Source organism: Drosophila novamexicana, unplaced genomic scaffold (genome assembly GCF_003285875.2).
Source record: "Drosophila novamexicana strain 15010-1031.04,08,12 unplaced genomic scaffold, DnovRS2.1 tig00000462-arrow-pilon, whole genome shotgun sequence".
NCBI classification, from domain to species: Eukaryota; Metazoa; Arthropoda; class Insecta; order Diptera; family Drosophilidae; genus Drosophila; species Drosophila novamexicana.
The window spans coordinates 4,590,164-4,613,181 of NW_020824806.1; the positions used below are offsets into that span (position 1 = coordinate 4,590,164).

The 23,018-nt window shown below is 39.2% G+C and overlaps 1 protein-coding gene across 5 annotated transcripts in view; it reads right to left on the reverse strand.

Annotated features, from left to right (window-relative positions):
* LOC115760834 (cAMP-dependent protein kinase type II regulatory subunit) overlaps positions 1-22,990 on the reverse strand; it is a 41,427-nt gene extending 18,437 nt beyond the window's left edge. The window contains exons 1-2 of one of the 5 annotated variants that reach the window (XM_030702368.1): positions 22,913-22,990; positions 20,911-21,063 (exon numbers count right to left, since the gene is read on the reverse strand). The gene's annotated coding sequence lies outside the window, so the exon portion shown is untranslated. Of the gene's footprint in view, positions 1-20,910; positions 21,282-22,751; positions 22,852-22,912 lie in introns of those variants that run through there. The other 4 variants (XM_030702369.1, XM_030702370.1, XM_030702367.1 and 1 more) reach the window with 4 other exon arrangements.
* Between the last annotated feature and the right edge of the window lie 28 nt (positions 22,991-23,018).

The following is a 23,018-nucleotide window of genomic DNA, read 5'->3' on the forward strand; positions in this document are numbered from 1 at the left end:
GTCAGAACTTCAGGAAAATGTAAATTAAATGTGCTAGACAGTTACGACCTAGAAGTTCAATTATTTACAGATGTCAGTCTAGTTTACATACTGCTCCATTCTTCCATTATCCATCCTAGTCTAGGCTTATGTTTAGCTACTTGTCTGGTCTCTAGTCTGTAAACTCTATTCTCTAGTTTCTAGTCTAGTGTTTAAGTCTAGCCTATACCTCAGTCTCAAAGCTCGTCTCTGGTGTCTAGCCTTTAGTCTCTAGTCTAGTACCACTCTCTAGTTTCTGGTCTCTTGCCTTTGGCTAGTCTCCAGTCTAGTTCCCAGTCTAGACACTTGTCGAATATCCAGCCTATTTTCTCGTCTAGTCTCTATTCTAGTCTATAGTCTAGTCTCTAGTCTTTTCTATAGCCTAGTCTCAAGCTTCGTCCCTGGTCAAGTCTCTAGTCCCCAATCTCTAGTCACTTCTAGAGTCTACTCTAGAGTCTACTCTCCAGTCTAGTCTAGTCTAGTCTCAAGTCTACCCTCTACGCAAATCTCTCCTCAAGCGCAAGTCAACTCTGTTAGTCTAGTTCAATCTCAAGATAATCATCTCGTCTCCACGAGCTTATTTAATTAAACTTTCAACTGAAATTTCCCTAGACCTTAGACAAACTTGACAATATCTGTAAAATGTAAAACTAAAAGTTTTCACTTTAAGTTTTTGTGTACGCAAATCTGTTGAAGTAATTTCGCTAATGTGTGCTGCTGCCACATGCCACATGCCACACACACACACACACACATACGCTATGCACTGGTTATTTTAGCAGCTCACGTTTTGTGACCAGAAGTACGCACCAACCGTACCACCGTACGAACCAACCGCCACCCACTTTTCATAGCTGTGCAACAAAATTGATGTGCGCGTAAAATGATTACGGCTTACGTGTAGCTGGTGCCACAGTTATATAGATGTTATATATCTAAGCTGAACTGCAGCAGAAGCACCAGGTGGGCGGGCTGGGGCTGGGTTTAGTAAGTGGCCGGTGGCAGGTGGCAGGGAACAGGTAGCTCTCTTTGCTCTCGGCTATCTGCTGGATGCGCGTTAATCAGCAGTTGGTTTTGCATTTTTGCGGGCTTTTAACGGTCAAAGAGTGAGGCCACGCCCCTTGGGCGTGCCCCTGCGCTCACCCTGATTGGGATTAGAGCAAATGCAGTTAAAGTCAAGCTATAATTAAATTTGAAGCTTTTCGCAAATGCAAATCACAAGTTTTGTAACTGAGAAATCTTAAAGTTAATCTATAGAAATACATGTGTATATATACATATATGTATATATCCCATATGGTCAGCTTTATCGCCTTGTTAACGCTTTCTTATCTTCCAATGCAAAAATTGGACTTATTATAAGGATAAGGGCAAGAAAAAGGGTAAATATTTATAGATTTTTTCCAAATGTATTGTTAAGGTCTCTTCTGACAAGCTAAAAAGAGGATAGCCATGTATTATCTTCTATATATCGCCAATTCATCTTCCAAGTCTTTTACTGGACATGCCTCAATGTGTGTGTGTGTATGAGTATGTATAAGGCCTTTCGCATGGGAGTTACATTGAGGATACGGGGAAATGTCTTAAAATTTATTATAGAGTGTATCGTCAGGTCCTCCTCTAGCAACTTAAAAAAACGATAGCCATGTATATATATCGCCAATTTATCTTCCAACTCGCTCTCTTAACATGCCTCAAATTGTTCGTACATGACTTTGGTGTCTTTCTGACCTTGACAAAATTTCATTGGTGTCTCGCATAACAAAACCGAAAACTATGCGCCACGACCTTGAAGACAAAAGCGGCAACAGATGCCACACACGAAAAAAAAACGGCTAAAGAAGAGGAAGATGAAGTACGATCCAGGTAAGCAGGTAAAAACGGCTAACAGTAAATGGCAACAGCTATCAAATTACGTCAACAACAAAATTGGGAACACCTGTGCGTAAGTTTTAAATGACTTCATAATGTTGGCCACACTCCCAATAATTAGCCAAAGTGGACAGCAAATGGCAACAGTTGCGGCCAGATTTCGGCCAGCCTAATTATTATGAGCAGTGCATATTGGACACTGTCATTGGCTCCACTTCCTGCCCCCTCACCAGCAGTTGAGCTGAGCTGAGCTGAGCTGAGCTGACCTCCCATGGCAGGCAGTTCGAGTGTGTTGGCTTTTCAAATTGGGTCAAGTGTTAATATGGGCGGGGCAAAATCAATTCCGCATAAATAAAATGCATGGACATGGACATGGGGGTATCTGTAGTCGAAAGGCTGAAGGCCAGGACAGCAACTAACTCAAGTGCAATGATACGAGCGTTTTCTGATGGCCAGCCAAAAGGCCATAAACATGTCAGAGCCAAATAAAATCGATGGCTAAAACGAAATGCATGCGAGGCGCTTTAATTAGACTTCAAATTCAACAAATGTGCTGCGGTTTTTCAAAAATATGTCACCGGGCAGATAGTTTGGCGATAGTTGAAGTAAGGGTAACAGAGCGTTAGATAAAAGATGAGGGCGACAAAAAAGCGATAGTTAGGCGATACTTGACGAAAGGGTAAGAGAGCGTTAGATAAGCGAAATAGTTTTATAATTGCCAGACATAAAAGTCGCTAAAGGAAGATAAAAGGCGATAAAAATGCGACAGTTAGGCGATACTTGACGAGAGGGTAACTTATAAAGGAAGATAAGAAGGTGATAAAAAAGCGATAGTTACGCGATACTTGACGAAAGGATAACATATAAAGGTAGATAAGAAGGCGATAAAAAAACGATAGTTACACGATACTTAGTGAAAAGGTAAAAGAGCGTTAAATAGGCGAAATAGTTTTATAATTACCAGACATAAAAGTCGCTAAAAGAAGATAAAAAGGAGATAGTTAGGCGATACGTGCCGTAAAGGTAACTTCTTAAGGAAGATAAGAAGGCGATCAAAAAGCGATAGTTAGGCAATACTCGACGAAAGGGTAAAATAGCGCTAGATAGGCGAAATACTTTTCTCATTTCCAGACATAAATGTCTAAGTTAAGCAACTAACTTCCAATTGAAGATAAGAAGGCGATAAAAAGGCGACACTCGTCACTTAATGGTTTGCTTAAGTTGAAATTTAGTTGAAAGTGCGGCTCGCGTTTTAAATGCATTCCATATTCATGCTCGTTAGCATATTAAAGTGCTCTGCATATTTAAATACTTTAATAAACCCCATAATTATGGTTTTCATTTATAAATATTTAACAGTCGTTTTTGCCAATTAGCATTACGCGGAAATTGCAGTAAAGTGCAAAGCAAATCAATTGAAAAATGCTGGAAAAGCGATATGGCCAGCTGGTAAATGCAGATTTTCAATTGACGCAGCACCTGGCCAACAACAACTAGATGGCATTTTATGGCCAGCAAAATAAATAAAAATTCCCACTGGGCAGCACTTGAAATGCTGCTGTGGCAACCTAAAAAGTTGGCCGGCATTTTGCAGCCAGAGCTGCAAAGTTTTGCGGCTGCCCAAAAATGCATAATTAAAATTAGATTTTCATTGCAATTGTTGAAGCAGCCAGCAAACAAAATTTTACTATGCTGCATGTAAGCCCATTAAATAGCCAATTTATGGCCCACTTGCCACTTGACTTTTGCCCCAAAAGAGGCAAACAGAGAGATGCTACAATATTTCGAACAGCCCATATCATATACCATATAGATGGATAGAATACGTAAATATACATGTGCTTAAAAAGTTGGATAAATTTGCCAATGAATGGCAAATTGCAGATTGATAAATTAAGGCAAAATTGCTTTTACGCTAATTAGGAAAATACTTTTTCAATATTATTAACTGTTCGGTATGCTTTTTAAATTGGCAGCCCATTTAATTTTATCTGTTCTTATTTTCGCTGTATTTCGAAAGTTGCAAGCTAATTAAACGTCATTGTAAATATCTGGCTTGCGAGTAATATAAAAGAGTTGCCAGCTCTCAAAGCATTAGACCAGAGCTGTCACTAGGCGTTGCCAGATTTCTGTTAAAAATGACTTTGAACTAAAGATGTAATCTCATAAAGAAATTTAATTTTGCATAAAGAAGAAACAGCTTATGTTTTTTTTAATATTCCCACAATGTATTTACTGACATTTAACTAAATGTATTTCCCACTAAATATGCCCATAATTCATCGTACTTTTTTTTTTGGGGTAACTGTGTTTTGCATTCAGTCTTTTCCGGTCAATGCATCAAAGTGGCAAGCAGAGAAGAAGAAAAAAAGAATTCGCTTTTGCCCTGCGACAAGCACTTAATTTTCCGCAAGTCAAGCAAAAGCTGTCCTGAGTGGTGGGTGGCAACTCGGCCCGACCATAAAGCCGTCGCCACGCTAAAACACGCGTCTCGTTCATTGTGACAACAGAAATGACGCACACATACGTTAACAAATGTACTCACACACACACATACGCACACATGAGCGCGGCATCAAAGCAATTTCGAGGCATACTTCCAGGCGCCCAGGCAAAAGCAGAAAAGATGCGAGGGCCTGAGACCTGAAACTCAAAAACCAGAGACGGGCACACGGCAACAGCAGCGAGCAGCGCAACAACCGTAAATGTCAGAGGCACACACACGCACACACATGTGATTGTAGCAGAGGAGCTTAATAAAAAACATAAAAAGAAGCAAAAGAACGACTCCCGCGAGTCTTTGGCGCAAATTTCAGCTCGTCACGCAACTTTAATGGCAAAATGCTTATTTGTTTTTGCATTGTGTGTGCATAAGTGAGTGTGTGTACATGTATGTGCGAGCGTGTGTATTCAAGGTGTGTGCTGGCCCTCAGCTCCGGCGGTGTGAAAGTAAAAAGGTTATCAGCTTGAAATGTTTGTCAAAATACGACGCCTGGGTATTGATTTATTAACACGCTCAACGTGAATAAGCGACGAGTAATGAGTAACGAGTAGGGGGTAACGGATGGGGAGGACTGAGTAGGAATAAACGGAGTTGAGAGTAGCGAGCATGGAATAACGAATAGCGAGTAGAAAGTAACGAGTAGGAAGTAACGAATAGGTAAGAGATAGATGGTAAAGAGTTGGTATAGAAAAGTATGCATTAAGAGGTAGAAGAATTGGCGAGTACCGAGTAGAAAGTAGCGAGTAATATGTAGGGGGTATATGGCAACAGCGTATAGCGAGTAGGGGGTAACGAGAAGGGCGAAACATATAGCGAATAGAGTGTAACGATTGAAAGGTACTGAGAAGGCAAAAAGAAGAATGTATCAAAAAAAAGTGTAGTATACAGCACGGGGTAACCAGTGAAGAATGAAAAAGGCTGCGAAATGACTTAACAGACAGATAGCGAGGTGTAGCAGGTAATTCTGCCGGCATTAACATTTTGCCTTTAACCTAAATGCTGACTCAACCCGACCCCAAAAGCGAGTGGAGTATGGGTAGGCAGACAAATAGAGGCACCGAAACAGTCATTTGGAAAGAGGTTTTAAAGCTGTTGCTGTCAAATTGAATTTCAGAGCAGACAGTAAAAGTTGCTGTCAGAAATTGGACTGGAGAGGCGGCAACGGGCTGTCCAATGACTTGTATATATCACATTTCGTTGTCAATTCAACGCAATTTGTTCGCATTCGGTTTTTGATTGCGTGCGATGACGACGACGACGTCGATGAAAACGACGACTTGTCAGTTAACCTTTGACGTTAACTCTGTTGCCATCTCGTTCGCTCTTTGTCTTTGCCTTTGATTCAATTATTTTATAATCTATTGGTTTTGATCTCGCAAGCATAAGATTTAAAATCGTTTTGCAGTATTTCAAGGCAGTAGCATTTGGGTTTTATTTTGTTTTTTTTTTTTTTTGTATTTTCATTCATCATCACATAACCATGTCGCATAAAATTGTCTGGCAAGTTAAATTTATTTCAGTTCAATAAAATCGTAAATTCAATGCGAGATTTCTGAAAATTTAATATGAGCTCAAGTTAAAATTGAACTAACACAAATTTGGTTGTGGAAATCAAATAAGAAAGGGAAGTTTGAGTTAGGATTAAGCGCATTCAGAAGGAAATTCGGAATAGAAGTGTATAATTTATTTGAAAGTAAGATTACAAGCTATCGACACTGTGTTATCGATGGTTGTGCCCTTTTGAACCATTTGGGCAAAAGCTATCGAAATAATCTAAAGCTCATGTTTTCCATTATAAAGTATCGATAGTAGAAACGCAAACTATCGGAACTATGTTATCGATAGTCGTGCCTTTTTGAACCATTGGATACGAAAACCTAGAACTCGTTTCATCGATATATAGTATCGATAGTTAAGTAAAAAGCTATCGAACTTATCTATTTTTCCATAATATAATATCGATAGTATAAGCACAAACTATCGAAACTATGTTATCGATGGCTGTCCGTTTTGGAATCGTTGGAAATTGGAAATTCTGCAACTCATTTCTTCTATATAAGTATCGATAATAAGAATACAAACTATTTAAACTATGTTATCGATGAAAAGTAATCTATAAGCATTTTCTTCTATATATTCTAGTGAAAATAGTAATCTAGAACTCATATCAAGTCTTGGCTTGTCTTAGCTTTTTTAATATAGAAAAACTTAGGCTGTTTCTACAGACATAATTTAATAGACTGTATATCCTTGAAGCTTACGCACATTGTAGAATAACCTAGTATTGGGCATTAAAAGGCAAGTTTGTGTGACAGTTTTAGGCCAAGGCAGCGACTGGCTATCCTCTCTTGATAAATCTCATACTTAATGCGCCTGACCTTAGCAGAAAGTTGGTCGCAAAGTTAATGCTTTTAAAACTAATCCTTGAAACAAAAGCCAGACAACGAAGACGGGCGGGCGACTGAGCCGCCAGCTGCAACTGGCTTGAACTTGCCCGGGGAGCTGTAAACCCGAGACCCAACCGGCATCCGTTTCCCTTTGCCCTCTGCGACCAAAGACAAAAGATGTAGATGAAGCTAGAGCTAAGGCTAAGGCTATAAATAAATAGACGCTTGAAATATGCAAAAGTGCCTACGCATAATTTTCATAAAGCTGAAAACCCAGACCCTGCATTCCTCTCCTATTTTAAAACGAGATGATAATCATGAGGTTGTGCTCGATGATGATGATGGAATGACAAACTGGCTAGGCAAATGATTTGGCGCTCATTAGCGTTAAATTAGAGTGCAATTACAAGGCAAAAGCAGCTGCTTTTAAAAGGCAAACCAAACAAACACCCACACACATAAAGGCTTCTGTATCTGTGTGTCTGTGTATCTATGTTGCTAAATACAAGCATCTACGGCGATTATGTGCTGTAACAAAACGTTTATCTACACGACGCACTGCCATAAAATGTTCTGCGAGTTGTTGTTGTTGCTGCTGTTGTTGTTGTTGTTGCCTGCGTTTAATTTTAAACCCACTTGTTTGGTAAATTTGCTGCGCGTGGCTGTTAAGCGGCGCGTGCTGAGCACAAACAAACCTCGAAAAAAAAAACGTACAAGAAATATAAAGCCAGCTAAACTCGCGCATGAGCCCTGCCCTCTGCTTGTTATTGTTGCCTGTTGGTTTTCTCTTCTTTTTTTTTTTTTGGCAATTAACAACATGGCAATTGGGCCCAGATAATGGCGTGGCGGGAGCTGGGGCAGACATTCAGATTGCCCACAGAGCATAAGTTTCAGTTGGTTGCGTTTGCTTTCGAGACATGGCATGACATTCAGTCGATAAATGAAGCGAACAAGACCCCCGAAAGGTATGCCCATGTGTCAGTGTGTGTGTGTGCGTGTGTGTGTGTGTGTGCGTGTGTGTGCTGATAATTAAAAGTGTTTTGTTTGGTCATTAACAAGGCTCGAAAACAAAAGCAATAACAACAGCAAGACACAGTCATAAATATCAAGTGAATTTTAGAGTGCGTGTGCGAGAGAGAGAGAAAGAGAGAGAGAGAGAGAGCGAGAGCGAGCGAGAAAGAGGGAGAGAGCAGCAAATACAGATACACACTCAAATACAAGCGAGCAATTAGTGTAGCATACATTTATGCGCTCAATATTCGCTGCGAGCCACAAATAGAGCTAAGACACACACACACACACACACACACACACACACATAGTCACACAGTCAGCATCAATTGCTTTTGGTTGTATTTGTATTTAGGCACTGTTTTAGCTAATTAGCACAAATTGGTTGCATATAGGCTATTCATTGCCATTTGAAAGCGTCTGCAAGTGCTTAAAGATTTAACAACAAGGCCAGCTAGAGCCACAAAGCATTCACAATAGTCGTCTATTGTAACTATTGAAAGTCGGTAAAGTGCATTTTAAACAGAAGTTAATAATGCAATTTTATTTGCAAGTATCACATAAGGGAAGCTAAGCTTAATCCAAACGTTGCTTGCAGCAGAAGAGAACTATTTTATGAAAAAAACAAAAATTTATTTATACGAGAGCCTTTTAAATATTATCGTCAATTCTATTAAAATTGAATTAAACTTTAAATATTAATTTATACAAAAATCAAAATTAAAAATAGCTGAGAACAGATTTTAAAATATGAATGCCGCTATAATGCAAAGCACAAAAGCCAAATCACAATCAAATGTAAAATGCTGTAAAAATATGGAAGCGTATTAAGAACTATATTTAAACTGGAATTACAAGCAAACATGTTTGTTGCCAAATTCAAATGCAGTTTCAAGCTGGAGCAGAAGCCAGCGCTATAAAATAGTTCTTCCTTCCTTCCTGAATATCCCTAAAATTACTTTGCGTTAGCACTGTGGCATATGCAAGCCTTGAGACAAGGCACAAGCCAAGCTAAGGGCAAAATTATTTTTCAGCAGTACGAACTCAATTATAATTTGCTTAAAAAACTGGGTCGCGGCATTGCTGAAAAAAAAAACACTAAAAAAAAATAAATAAAAAAAACAATTCGCCCAGCTCTATGGATAATTATGCAAAATGCCAGCTGGCAATTGCCTTCGACTTGGGCCATATATATATACATGCAAAATGGCCGCCGTGCGCGAAACAATAGACACACACACACACACACACACACACACACACACAGACAGGCAAACACATACCGACACACACACACACGCAAACCATTTCCTTTTTGCATGTGGGTTAATGTGCAAAATGTGCTAAACAAACCTAAATTTTTAGCTGTTTTTCCGAACATTTGACTTGTTTTTATTGCTGCTGTTGTTGTTGTTGTTGCTACTTTGTGATTTTGCGGTACATTTATGCAAATGACTTGCACGACAAATGCAACTGCATTGGAAATCACTTAACTTGGCCAGAAAACCGGCTACCTCCTCCCGCTTGGTTAGCCGGGCCCATTAATGTCAGGCCCATGATGACACATGAAGTTCTATATACAGGCCGTGTGTGTGTGTGTGTTCAGGAAGTGTGCCCAAGGCTGTGGCTGCTGACGTCAAGTGTGCCTGTGTGCGTGTGTTGAGTGTGTGTCCTGCTGCTGTCATTGGTCGAGTGTTGGCAGCAACTGCATTTGAATTTGCACTTCAGATTAGCTGCTTTTGGACAGCGCAACTGAATAAACAATAAATATAGGCATATGTACATGTGTAATATATGTGTAATATATGCAGACCAGTCTGGCAACACATCACTCAGACCCCACACACACACACACACACACACCCCGTTTAATACCCGCTGCAATCAATTCACCCACATTATAAACTGTGCCAAGTCGTAAAGATATCGTATGCCGTCCAAATGGAATGTTAGCTGTCACAACAACAACTACATTAAACAACAACAAGAACAACTACAACAACATGAACAACAAAAGCTTGCAACGCTCGAGTGACATTTGCCACAGCTATAAATTAAAGTAGAGGCCATTTTACATGACAAACACTCGCCATATGCATATTTAAATATTTAAATCTACAAAATTGTCGCACTTATTTTTGCACAAAACAAAAAGAAAGAAAGAGACAATTGTTATAGTAGGGGTTGCCCGACTGGCAGATACCGTGTATCTAAAAAATACTTTTAACACAGTGGGAAATGAATTTTTTATTTCAAAAAGTTTACATAGCTTAAATGCGGCATCGAAGGACTATCGATAGAAGGCTTATTGATAGAAGGCATGTCGGTAGAAGACTTATCGATAGAAGGCTTATCGATTTAATGAAAATATAGGCGATCTTGTAGATATATATATATATAGATATATATGTGGATATATGAAATGAAAATAATGTGCATGTGTCTCTATAAGAATAAGCTTCAAGATATGCACAAAAAACAGGTTTTTTATTGATTTTGTGAACAGTTATCGATTATTCCAGATAAGCACTTAAACAGGGTTGCGATAACGATTTGTAGCGATTCAATAAAAAAGTTATCGATTAGTTGTAAGAAACTAGTATTGCACCAGAAATAGAAGAAGCCTAAATCAAATCTCTCTAGCTTTAATAATTTCTAAGACTTAGACAAAATCGGTATAAATATAACATATGGTGTAGAAGCGGCCTCCTTCTGCCAGTTACATGTGCCCAAACCCATAATGTCATTATTTTAGCCCATTTCGAATGGGTGCGAGACGTCATATATGTTTGCATACATATATCGAGAAGTGGGAACAAATTGTGTTGCTGCTAGCCAAATGCGTTTGCGGTTATGGCCACTTAACCCGCTGGCTGCTAAACATCAGAACAGCTTGAACAGCCCGAAATGCTCAGACAATTGCCAAACAAATGGCCAACGATTTGTTTGTACAGTACCGCAAAAAATTAATTGCATCATTTAAAAGAGATTTGGTCGAAACGCTCTATCGCAAATAAATAAATAGCCAGCAAATATTTAATATTGAAATCGTTCGCTTTTGCTTAAACATGCGTAATTATTGTTCATTTCAACTAATTTACAATTTATCAGGCAAATCCAATCAAATTATTACTTTTCTTTTATATCAAATGGTTGAAATGATTATATAAACTGTTTAGTGATAGATTGATCGATTGTGTGGTTCAAGGAATATAGAAGAATAATTTCAAAAGTTAATAAGAAGCTTCTTTCTACTTTTTATTTTGCCAGATTTTTGAAGCATCCAACTATTTTGAAGCATCCAACTTCCAGTTGATCGCAGCCTCAACGCATATCGATAACTCTAACTAATCGGGCAGCTTGTCTAAAGTAGCGCAGCCCACTTTAATAGCTAAGAAGATGCCTTATAAAACATACAGAGATAGTTTATCTCACGAGAAGTTTCTAATTTCGATTGAGGAGCTTCTCATACAAAGCGCAGCCAACTTCAAGTTGGTCGCCGTTTCATCGCATATCGATAACTCTAACTTATCGGGCAGCTTGTCTAAATTAGCGCAACCAAATTTAATAGTTAAGAAGATGCCTTGTGAAATAGAGTGTATTTTTATATATTTTATATATATTTTATATATATAAGAGCTTCTCATACAAAGCGCAGACAAATTCATCGCATATCGATAACTCTAACCTATCGGGCAGTTTGTCTAAAGTAGCGCAGCCAACTTTAAGTTAGTTGTTGAACTAATGAAGCTGCACTAATATAAATAGCTTTGGTTAACGCTCGACTATAGATAGTTATGTCATCCCATCAGGTCGGCGTATGCCAAAGGGTTATGCAAAGGGAATACATGTTGCGCTTTTTGCACAACAAAGTGCATCTGCCAGTTTTGCTTAATGTGTGTGTGTTTGCGTGTGGGTGGGTGTAAATGCCATGTGCACACACACGTCCACACCCACCCACACACGACACACACACACACACACACACACACAAAGACACGCAGCATATGTGCCCATAAATAAACATAAGTTGTCGCTTACGCTCCCATTTCTTATTTATTTTTATTTTTTTTTACTGTAGTTTTACCTATATGCCACAAACAACAGCTTTGCCATTTTTCCATTTTATTTTATTATTTTTTTTTTTGCGAACTTTTCATTGTCCCTTGGTCAAAGGCGTATGGGCGTGGCCGTGTTGCATACAATACATGTGTGTGTGCTGTCATTATTGTTGTTTTTGTTGACTTAACTGCGAAAAGTTTGAAGTGCTTTTTGCATGGGACACACACGCACACCCGCACACACACACGTACACGCACACAACTTTGTTGTTGCGCGTGGCAAATTTTCAAAGCAAAATTCTAATGAAAATCACACACAAAGTTGTATAGCTATTATCTATTTGGCATCATAAATATTTAAATAACCTAGGCCATATAAGAAAACGACCTTGTATACTTGAAAAACATGTGTGGGCGAGTTTTCGTTTAGTTGGTTTTTCAGTTCTGGGTACCCCGAACTCTAACGCTTCGATTTAATGATTTCAATATGGACTCTTTATGTACATCATACAGAATACGGAACAAATTCATCAAAATGTAATATATTAACAACATAAATAATAGCTAATTACATATTGATATCAATGCGTTTGCATACAAGCATACCCCTAATGTGCAATCGATATTAATTGCGACTGCGTTCAGCTTAAAGTTAGCTGCGCTTATTTAAAAAGATTTGGCAACACTTTTAATTAAAATAATATAAAATTGTTATAAATTAATATGAATATTAAGGCATCTTAATACAAGCATATCTCCAATGCTTAAGCGATATTAATTGCGACTGCGTTCAGCTTAAAGTTGGCTGCGCTTATTTAAATAATTTTGCAATAAGACAAAAAGGCATACCCTTAATGTGTAATAAATACTAATAGAGACTGGGATCAGCTTAAGGTTGGCTACGCTTGTTTGGGTTAAGTAAGGGATAAGCTGAATCGATAAAAACCTCATTCAAAAAGTAGATTCTATACACAACATACATATATGTATACAGATAAATACATGCAGATGTGTATAGGTGAAGGCATTAGCTTTGCATTTAAGCTTAAGTCTACGCAGAAAAAGTGAACCCAAGCGCTTGCCCATGCACTAAAAAAAATTCCAGTTTAAGGGCTTCATTTACTGTGCACTGAAAGGGCATAGTGGAGGGAGATGAGAGCACGAGTTCAATGTTATTCCAGAGCGGTCGCTTTGGGTCGCACAGCTTTTGACAAATTTACCGCACTTTAAGCATCTTAACATGCAGCAACATTTTTAAGCCGTCCAAGATAGCAGCAACAATGAAATTTGAACCTTTTTTTTTTCTGGACACACACACAAAATTGATGGGAATTGCGAGACAAGGGCAAAGGGCAACAGAAGTGTGCAAACAAGGCGGCACACTCAAAAAACTTGTGACAATTTTTAACAAGCAGCCAACAAAATATTATAACAACAGCAGCAGCAACAATAACAAAGTCGTAAGCACAAGCAAACAATTTTAAACAAACAATGAAAGTCAATTTTTTAAGAAACTTGCCAAAGAAAAGGCGACGGACAAAAAAAAACTAATCAACATACTTTTTGTTGGGCAACGACACAAAGAAAAATGCCACGAAAAAATTCGTAAAATTTTTGTTCTTATCATTTTCATTTCACGCTCATCAAATATGCAGTAGAGTAAGCAGAGGACTTAAGTAAAACTCGATTTAGGTCTAAATTTAGGTCTCAATTGCCTGACAAAGTTCATGTTAATTGGCATAAATTAACTTTTGGACAGGTAGTTAAATATGTTGGGTCCATGATAGCGAAACGTTGAATTTGTAGGCAAATATGGCAACGCCTTGATTAGAAGAACGAGTTGGCAGAGCGGCTCAGAATTGTAGTTTCTATATCAGGCGTTGCCATATCTATGCGGGAATGCATACAAGCTCATGCTTAGGATCAATATTCAACATGAGTTATTTCTATGGTAGATGATTGTAAATAAGTATATACTTGAATTGGTATTGATATATAAATTCATAAATACATGTTAAATATTTAAGTGCTCCAAAAGTTCGCTTGAGAGGAGTTATCAGGGCTGTTTAGCACTTAGTTTAAATCGTATTCAGCTATTCGATGTTGCCATATCAAGGCATAAATGCATTACAAACTGTCCAGTTCATGTTAAATATTTACCATGAGGTAGTTAAAATTGATTAAACAGCACGTTTAAGTGCCGCTTAAAGCATCTAGTCCATTAAAGTTCTCTTAAGGGTTTCTTGGGACAAGTTTATGCGCCGCACCTAAATTGAATTGCTTTAATGCTTGGGGCGCACTTAAAATGCATAGCACACGAAATGTTGCAAGTGCGAGGCAACAAATTCGATTAGAACAGCAGCAGCCAGCCAGGAGCCCACACGGACAGCCACTGTCAGGCCAGCCTGGCCATAATTTGCTTAGCCAACTTTCGATAGGTGCTGGTCACAGTTAACGCCCAATGGCAAACGGGCAAATGTCAACTGGCAAATGTGGCTGTCACAACAAACAGACAGCAGTTCGCAACATCAATTGCCCAAACATATATGTATATACCATTAAATCAGAATGACAAAAAGCTGTGCACATTCAACAGCAGCAATATCTAAATCAGTTTATGGTTCGCTTGAAATTCTAGTCTAGCTTCTATTTTTTTTTTTTTTTTGGTTTAATTGTAAGTGCTCAAATTATTCAATAAATTCTCTTAATATGTGTTTATTTTGGTGGTGTGCGGGCACATTTAGTTGATCTGATTCCTCTTTGTGCGGCATACTTAAACGTTTACTGGCCGAACAGCCAGACAATTGCATAATAACCCGAATTTTCTTAATTGTTGAACAGTCTCAAGCAGTTTGTTTATATACTCATGATTTAAATAAGAGCTTGTTAGAGGTTGGGGTATGATGTTAATATTTATGTTCTTTACGTCTCTTTTGTCGTTCTTCTTAAACGGTTTACAAGCTTCGCAGAATCTGGAACTAATTTTTATGTTCTTTTTGCGTCTCTTTTGGCGTTCTTCTTAAACGGTTTACAAGCTTCGCAGGCTGACTAATAAATTACTATAGAAATTGACTTTCTTTTTTGTTTTCAGCTCAACTGTTTTGGCTTTCTTTGCAAGATTTGGAGCAGTGATAAACCAAAGTCAACATCTTTCAGCGGTAAGCGATATTGTTGTTATATATGAAAAGTGAACAGCTAGAGTTTTAATTAATGTGTTGGCTGTAAAATAAAGCACACAAGTCAAGTGTGCAACCATATATATAGCTCAGCCCACACATAGAAATCGAAAAAAAAACACCTATGACTATTCATAAGTACAGCTACGCCCACTTATTTAAGCTTTTGGGCTCCCTTGTGGGCTGAGATGAAGTGAACTGAACTTTATCTTTGGCTATGGCTATTTGCATTTGGAGCGCAATTGGCTATGGGGCGAGAGTCTGGGCAATTGACGTCACACAGCTGTTGTAATGCCTTTGACTTTTATGTTTGCCTCCCCCACAACAACAACAACAATAAAAATAATAACAACAACAACAATCTAAACTGGCCTTGGGGCAGCCGTTGAGGCAAATTGTTAAATCGATTAAAGGCAAAGTTTTGCGCCCTGCAAACCACAGCCTGATAATGTCATGAATGTCAGTCAGTCAGTCAGTCAGTCAGTCATTCAATCACTGGATGTACACACTCACACATTCATACAGATATATATATATTTAGTGCACAGCTCAGACGCAGCGCAAAGTGCAAAGTTTTGCAATCAGCAAGTCAAAAGTTTTCTATGAAAGTTTTTCTAATTAGCCCACAAATTTTGCAGCGTGTCATTAAAACTACCTCCCCTCCCTCCCTCCCCCCTTACAATCCCCACCCCAAGAAACCGTCACAAGTTGATTGACCAAAAGACGTCACCAGTTGTCTCTATATAAACTTTGCATATGACTTTTGATAAGCATTAAATTAAGTAAGCAAAAAGTTGGCCAAATCAAAAGACAGACGAGACGCAACAAGGGGGCGATATGGGTAAGGGGGGGGGGGGGGGGGGGGGGGGCCTAGGCACTCGCCAAATGCGTCAAGTAGCGCAAATGTAGATAAGTTATCGGACCAACTAGACCGGCCAGATATACTGCACAGTCACAGTCACAGTCACCGGCAAAAGTATGCAAACGAGTTTAAAATTGAGTCTGCGACTCACCTCGCGCTGACTGGGTCAAAAAATAAATTAATATAAAAATAAAAACAAAAACAATATTCTCACAAATTTTGTGCGGCAATGTGTGGGCGGCTTTTTATTTTTTCATTACTTGTTCTCGTTTTTATGCATCAGTTTTTATTAAATATATAAATGTGTCTAGGCACATATATATATATATATATTTCTGGAAATTTATGCGTTTCATAAAAGCAGCGCAGAAGACACACAAAGCGACAGTATTTTGTATAGCTGCGAGGGCTGTTTGATAAGTGGAAGAGAACTTCAAAAGTGCAGTAGTGTTGCATAACGACTCAATAGTATCGATAGTGCACCTAATCGATACTAATAATCAACAATCGATGATAATATCTGGGCGGCAAATGGGCGATATATATACAAAAGTGCTGTCAAACTATCGATAACAAATGTTTTAAGGGCTTTTATCGATAGCACACCCTGAAAAATTGATCGACTTTGAAATCGAAACAGTTACAACTAAAATATGGCAACTTTTTCATTGGAAATATTGTGCTCTACCGAATTTCCTTGCGGTCCTGCACTGATTACATTTCCCAGAATCTCATAAGGATTTCTAAGCTGGCATAGAAACGTCCTTGATTTAGATAATTGTCTTCAGAATTGCCAGGAACTGAGATACAAATTGCTAACCTTAACAGCATATTAACATAATTGGGTCAGTAACTGGGAAAAAATGTTTGATTTCCGCTCGAAGAACTAGAGTTCCATTTTCCGGGAATCAAACATTACAAATCAATTTGGATTTTGAATCGAAACTCAAGTGTATAGAGCACAAAAATGATGGGAAAATTGATAAAAAAAAAAAGGAAAGGAAAACCCGCACGAGTCATGGAGGGGCCCTCGTGCAAGTACTCTTATATTTATAACATTTTGTAAGTGGAACGACGACACAAAGTCTAATTTACTGCTAATAAAAAAAGCAGCGCGATGGGGACAAAATGCTGCAACAGTAACAAAAAAAAAAAGCCGTCCAGAAGTGGCAAACACAAAATTCAATTTTATTCCCTGGCCCGACAACAACAACAACAGCAACGCGGAGAACTGTCAAAAAGTTGTTGTGCGGGCGTGCGACATATCGACCGATATATATATTTTTTTTTGGTTCGATTTGACATGCCGAACATATTGACAGTCCATATTGCCATATTGCCAGATTGGCATGTCATGAGCTGCAGATATCGTGCGTTAATTGGCTTTTAAAAGTCATTTAGTGTTTGCTATTGGCTCTTGTCTTGGCCCCGTCTAACACGGCGTATACGCAATCTGTTCGGGGGCTTAAATGTGTCAGGCAATTGCTTTGGGAATTGGCTAGCTCACGTGCTCGCCTTATCGAGCAATAGATATATATACACATATATGTATATATCCAGCACGTAATAGTGCCTAATGAAATTTATCTACTTTGTATTCTTATCTTTAGTTGGCGAGATATTATATTATCTTCAAAGCATGAGTCTCGCCTTGAAGGTGGGCAGACTATGTAGAGTATGTCCACAAGCCTGCCGAGTAAGCTGCATAAACAATTTACAAGTTGCCTTCTAATCAGTTTTCTTGACTTGGGACAAAGTTCATAAATTATTAACCCCCAACGAAGAGTTCTATTATGCAATACAACAAGCACCAAATAGAAAGCTTGGACTCTATTAAAATGTGCTAGATGTAAGCCTTAGAGCTACATTTCCCTTTGTCTGGCATGACATGCGACGGTAGAGGAAGAGGGACGGCCTTTGGCTGTCAACTCAATGAAGCATTCAAAAGAGGATTATCTTATGCTGCATGTGAACAACTGAAGAGTAAAATTCATTAGAGTAAGCTTCAAGAGCTGTGTGCTTTAAATTTATGGGGAATTAATTTGGATTTTGTCTGTAAATCTTGGGTGTCAATCAAATGACAGCAAAAGGTTGGCAAGAGCTGGTCAGAAATATTCCAAAACAAATCGGTTTAAAGGCGTTTATTAAAGAATATAAACTAAACTAATTCAAGCCTGCGAAAGCCTTAATTTAATGTATCTTAAGGATTATTATTATTACGAGCTAAGCATGTGGCTGTAAACTGTTAACAAAGCTTCTGCAAGGATCTTCGGCTCAGACTTGCTTCGGCCGAAAAGCCTCGCTTTTGGCCTATTTATTTAGCTGTTTGCCATTGGCAATTCCATTTGTTGAGTTTGTTTGAGTTGTAATATTTTTAACTGGCAAACCAATTTATTTGGCCTGATTAATTTGGCTTTTATCTATTGTTGATATAAATCGCAAATTAGATGGAAATATTGATGAACTTTGTGAATTGTTTGCTTTGCCGCTGGCAAATGAAAAACTAAGTGGGGTAGGAGTGTGGGTGGGTGATTGGTTTGTCCAGAGAGTAACTGGATCTGTAGCTGAAGGTCGTCGCTTTCATTTCGGCCAAATTCGTGTGGCTTTTACCTCATGGCAAGGCAATTAAACGGATTTTTATGAGCTGTCTAAAAATGTTTTGAAGAACTTTTCGAATAGTGTTTTTTCTATGCGATGGCGTTGAGGGTGGATATATACGTACATATAATCAATATATATGCTTGGCTGACTGCCGTTAGTCACGCGTTTTGTTGTGTTTTTATTTGGCCCAACTCCCACGCAATAAATGGCCAACAATCAGATGACAAACTGTGCCCAATTATTATGCATAACAAATTGCAAATTATGCGCAATATTTGTGAATCATTTTTTATCACATTTGTGCGTGTGCGTGTGTGTGTGAATATTTACAAATAATTCATCAAAAATAGCAACTTTGAATTTTATTAATAGACTGCTTTTGTTTGTTAGCTAGTCAAATTAGGCTTAAGTCTGGCAAACGAAAACTAATTAATAAAAGTTAAGTTCAGTTAAGTTCAGTTAAGTTCTGTTAAGTTTGATTAAGTTTATTAAATTCATTGAATCAACTTGGCCACAGGTAAATTGTATTAAGCCCCACGACGCATTAACTTTTTGGCCAGGTAAAGCAAAATACACACACGCACGTACGCACGCACGCACACAGAGAGACGCGCGCGCGCGCGCGTATAATTATTGCACATACGCCGCGTTGTACTTAGCTCTCGTTTAGCTCGAGATTTTGTTGGCCTTTCGAGGTTTTGTTTATTTAAGCGCAATGCTACAATTTTATGTGTGTGTTGTGCTTGTTCGTTTCTATTTTTGATCCCATCGCTAGGTGTAAACTTTATGCCCGAAATTAATTCGCATATGCGCCGGAAAGTTCGCCGTTGCACAAAAGAAAAACATGTTTTTTTCGTACATTGTTTTCACCTGTGTGAAAAACAATTCGAAATTTTTCCTTCGTCGTTGTTTTTGTTTTTTTTTTTTGGTACGCACGCAGCAGCTAAATGAAATAATATATGTATAAATTCAAAGAAGAGGCAAGCCCAATAAAAGGCAGGCAGAAAGAAAGAAACCGAGAAAATTGAACGCTAAGAGAAATGAAAAAGTAATAAAGGCAATAACTACAACAGGCTACACACACAAAGGACCAGGTCTTGTCTTCATGATGGGATTTTCACGTGCAACAAGAAGAAAATGTAGAGCAAGAGGAAGCAGCAAAGGCAACAACACAAAACCCTTGTCAATGGCAAAGCCCGTAATACACACACACACACGCACACGGCAGTAAGGCTCCTTTGTGCCCCCACCCCCCCCCTTTCCCGGCGCAACTGTCAATAAAAATGCCTTTGAGCTGCGGCAAACATACAAGGAAAAAAAAAACATTTTCATGACTTATTACGAGGCCTCAATAAAACCCTCCACTTAATTAAAGGACATAAGAAATATGTTTAAAATATATATGTGCTCTCCCTCTCTCCCTCTCTCTCTCTCTCTCTCTCTCTCTCTCTCTCTCTCTCTCTGTCTGTCACTTGCTACTTTTTAAGCTTCTGCATTATGAAAAAGAGAAGAAGGAAAAAACATACAAAGCTCTTAAAGTGCTTTACATATGCTCCACGCTTAATTACCGTTCGAGCCTAAATGAAAGCTGCCCATCGCGCGCACGGGAACTGTTAAGCTCGAATAATGTATTACATTCATCTTGGCCTGTTCTGTGCCGGGTGCGCAACACAATCAATAAAACGCCCCGGCCAATGGCCAAATGGAATAAGACGCTGCGGCTCGTGTAGGAAACGTGCGGACATGCAAGGAATCTGCCTGACGGGCACAACTGAATGGGAATAATACCGTTAGCAGTAATGGGAAAGAGAGAGCGAGCGAGAGGGAGAGCGCAGATAAGTGGTGGAAGCCGTAGCTTGCCGCAGGCCATTGAATTGTATATGCTACGCTAGTATTTGCTCTGTCCCACCTCCCACAGACTCTCAATGTCAGCAGCGTTCCCATTGCCATTCCTGGCTTCTGTTGGCAAGTACGTCACCAGCTGGTCGCTGCTTGGAAATGTGTGCGCGTAACTAACCTGACCGCTGGCCCCCGCTAATGTTGATAGATGATGGAGTTTGATGGATGTCTGTGTGTGTGTGTGTGTGTGTGTGTGAGCGAGATATGGATGAATGTCTGTCACATAAAACGAAAACAGAAAAGCTCTTATAACAAGTGCAACTATTTACTTAAGGTAAAATAAAAGCAGTATAAGTGCACGACAGCGTTGCCACTTAATGCACACACTTAAACGGCAATTGCCAACGTTGCCAACGTTGCCAGCGGGCTGGCGGGCTGGCGGGCAGCGTAACGCTAAAATGAATTTATTTGTTTATCAAGCAATGCCACCCTTGAAGGAGTTATTGATAAGCGCGTAAAATATTTAATCGCGCAAAGAAACTAATGGAAATCAACAATAACAACAAGAACAAGCACTCACCTGACTTTGACGCTGCTGCTAGACCACAAAACGATGTTTGTCTCTCTCTCTCTCTCTCTCTCTCGCTCTCTCTGTCGCTCTCGCTCACTTGCTGTCTCCACTCGCTGACTTTTTACTTCTTATGATTACTGTTGTTGCTGCTGCTGCTATTGGCTAAAACCAAATTTAATTTGTTACTTTTGGGTTGGCTTGCTTGGGTTTATCGGAGGGCGCAAGGCATAGGCGAAGGGAAGTACGGGGGCGAGGGCGAGGACGCAATCGAAGTTGAAGGCAAATCAAAGCTTCAACTTTTTCTGCTGCTGCTGCTGTCGTTCGTTAATTTAATGTATCTTTGATGTTTCAACAAAATATTTCATTTGCTTTGATAGAAAATAGGAAATTTTTCGTTAACACACACTCAAACGCATATTTGTATATATGAATGCTTTTCAAATAAGAGTAGAAAAAAACAGTGTGGATTTTATCGTTATCATGTCGCAAGTCCAATTGGTACAACGATTCCAATAAGATATACTGATTTGTATTTGTTAATGCCAATACGAGCCGCAAAGTTGTTAAACTCGTAAAAGCAACAACAATTTGATCAATTTGCGGTGTGTTAAGGTATTCTTTGTTCACACACGCATTCGGTTTTTTGGCAATGTAATTGTTTAATTAATTGTGTGTGCGCGTGTGTGTCTGTGAATTATTTGCGCTTAAATAAACATTGAATATTTTCTGCGTGTGTGCACAGCAATTTGTTAAGTCTGTTTGTAGTGCAATATAGGTGTGTGCACACACACGGACATATATACATATATATATTCATAGCTGCGTGTGTGTGTGTGTGTGTGTATGTGTGTGTGTCTGTCTGTGGGGTTTTCGCACGTTTGCTTGTATTGTTTATTTGCACTTGTGCTTTGTGCTTTTTGGGCCTGTCTACCGAGTAACAGTTGCTCTCTCTCTCTCTCGCTCCCTCTCTCTCTCTCCGCTCTGTCCGCTTGCACAACTCCCACCACACACACACACACACACACACACACACACACTAGCACAGGCTAAATGCGCGCGTGAATATATCTGAGTACACCTGCCGCTACTCTGATTGGCATTTGGCTTATTAAAACTCGCCCGTTTGGCATCGATGACCATGACCCCAATTGGGAACTGCATTACGTTAGACGATGCTCCATCCCTCAATACACGCACTCCAATTCGATAAGCCACGGTTCCAATCAGCGTACCTAAGGTCAATGTGTTAACAATCTTTTAATTTCAATTAAATTTGGCAAATCCAATCGTTATTAATTTATGAACAATTGCCGCAAATACGTACAAACATTAATTAAGTAATAGACCCACACACACACACACACACACACATGTCTAGTTATCGCAATTAGATTAACTGATTAGAGTGAGATAAAGTATTGTGCGCGGGTGGGCGGGTGGTGGGTGGTGGGTCGCACTTGCTAATTAAACATTTGCAACCGGCATTCCAAACATGCCCCACCCCCCTCCACCAGCCCTGCCCGCTTATCCCACTAATGCAAACGCATTTTTTGCCCCCCCTGTAGGCAAGTCTAACGCGTTTATTGATTGTCCCCCCTCCAACCCCCGCGCACACAAAGTGAGGCAGGCTAACGAGGAGAAGCCCCAATAGGCGTCCCCAAAAACCTTGCCAACAACGACGACGACGACGACAACAACAACAACAAGAAGCTGGCTAAAGTGATAGGTAGAATTTTTGTATGTATATTTTTTGTGGGAGCCTGCCGACTGCCGACTGCTGCCCACCGACCGCCCCCCCCCCCCCATTCACTCCTCGTGCATATCGCGCCCTCGTTTTTTATTACGCGCACATTTTACATACACTTGCACAATCGAAATTTCTAATGTGAATTGTTGTAACGGGGCAAAAGGTTTACGACTGGCTTATTTGTAATTTAATTTATTTTTTTATTTTGTTTGTTTTGTCAACACTCAGCTGTTTTCATTTAATTTTGTTGTTGTATGTAATTACTTTTTTGATTTTTAAACGCACGCAGTACGCATAATCCGATATCCGACAGAATATATCTACCACTGACGACGGCACACGTTACTATAATACTGAAACTCGGATTCTT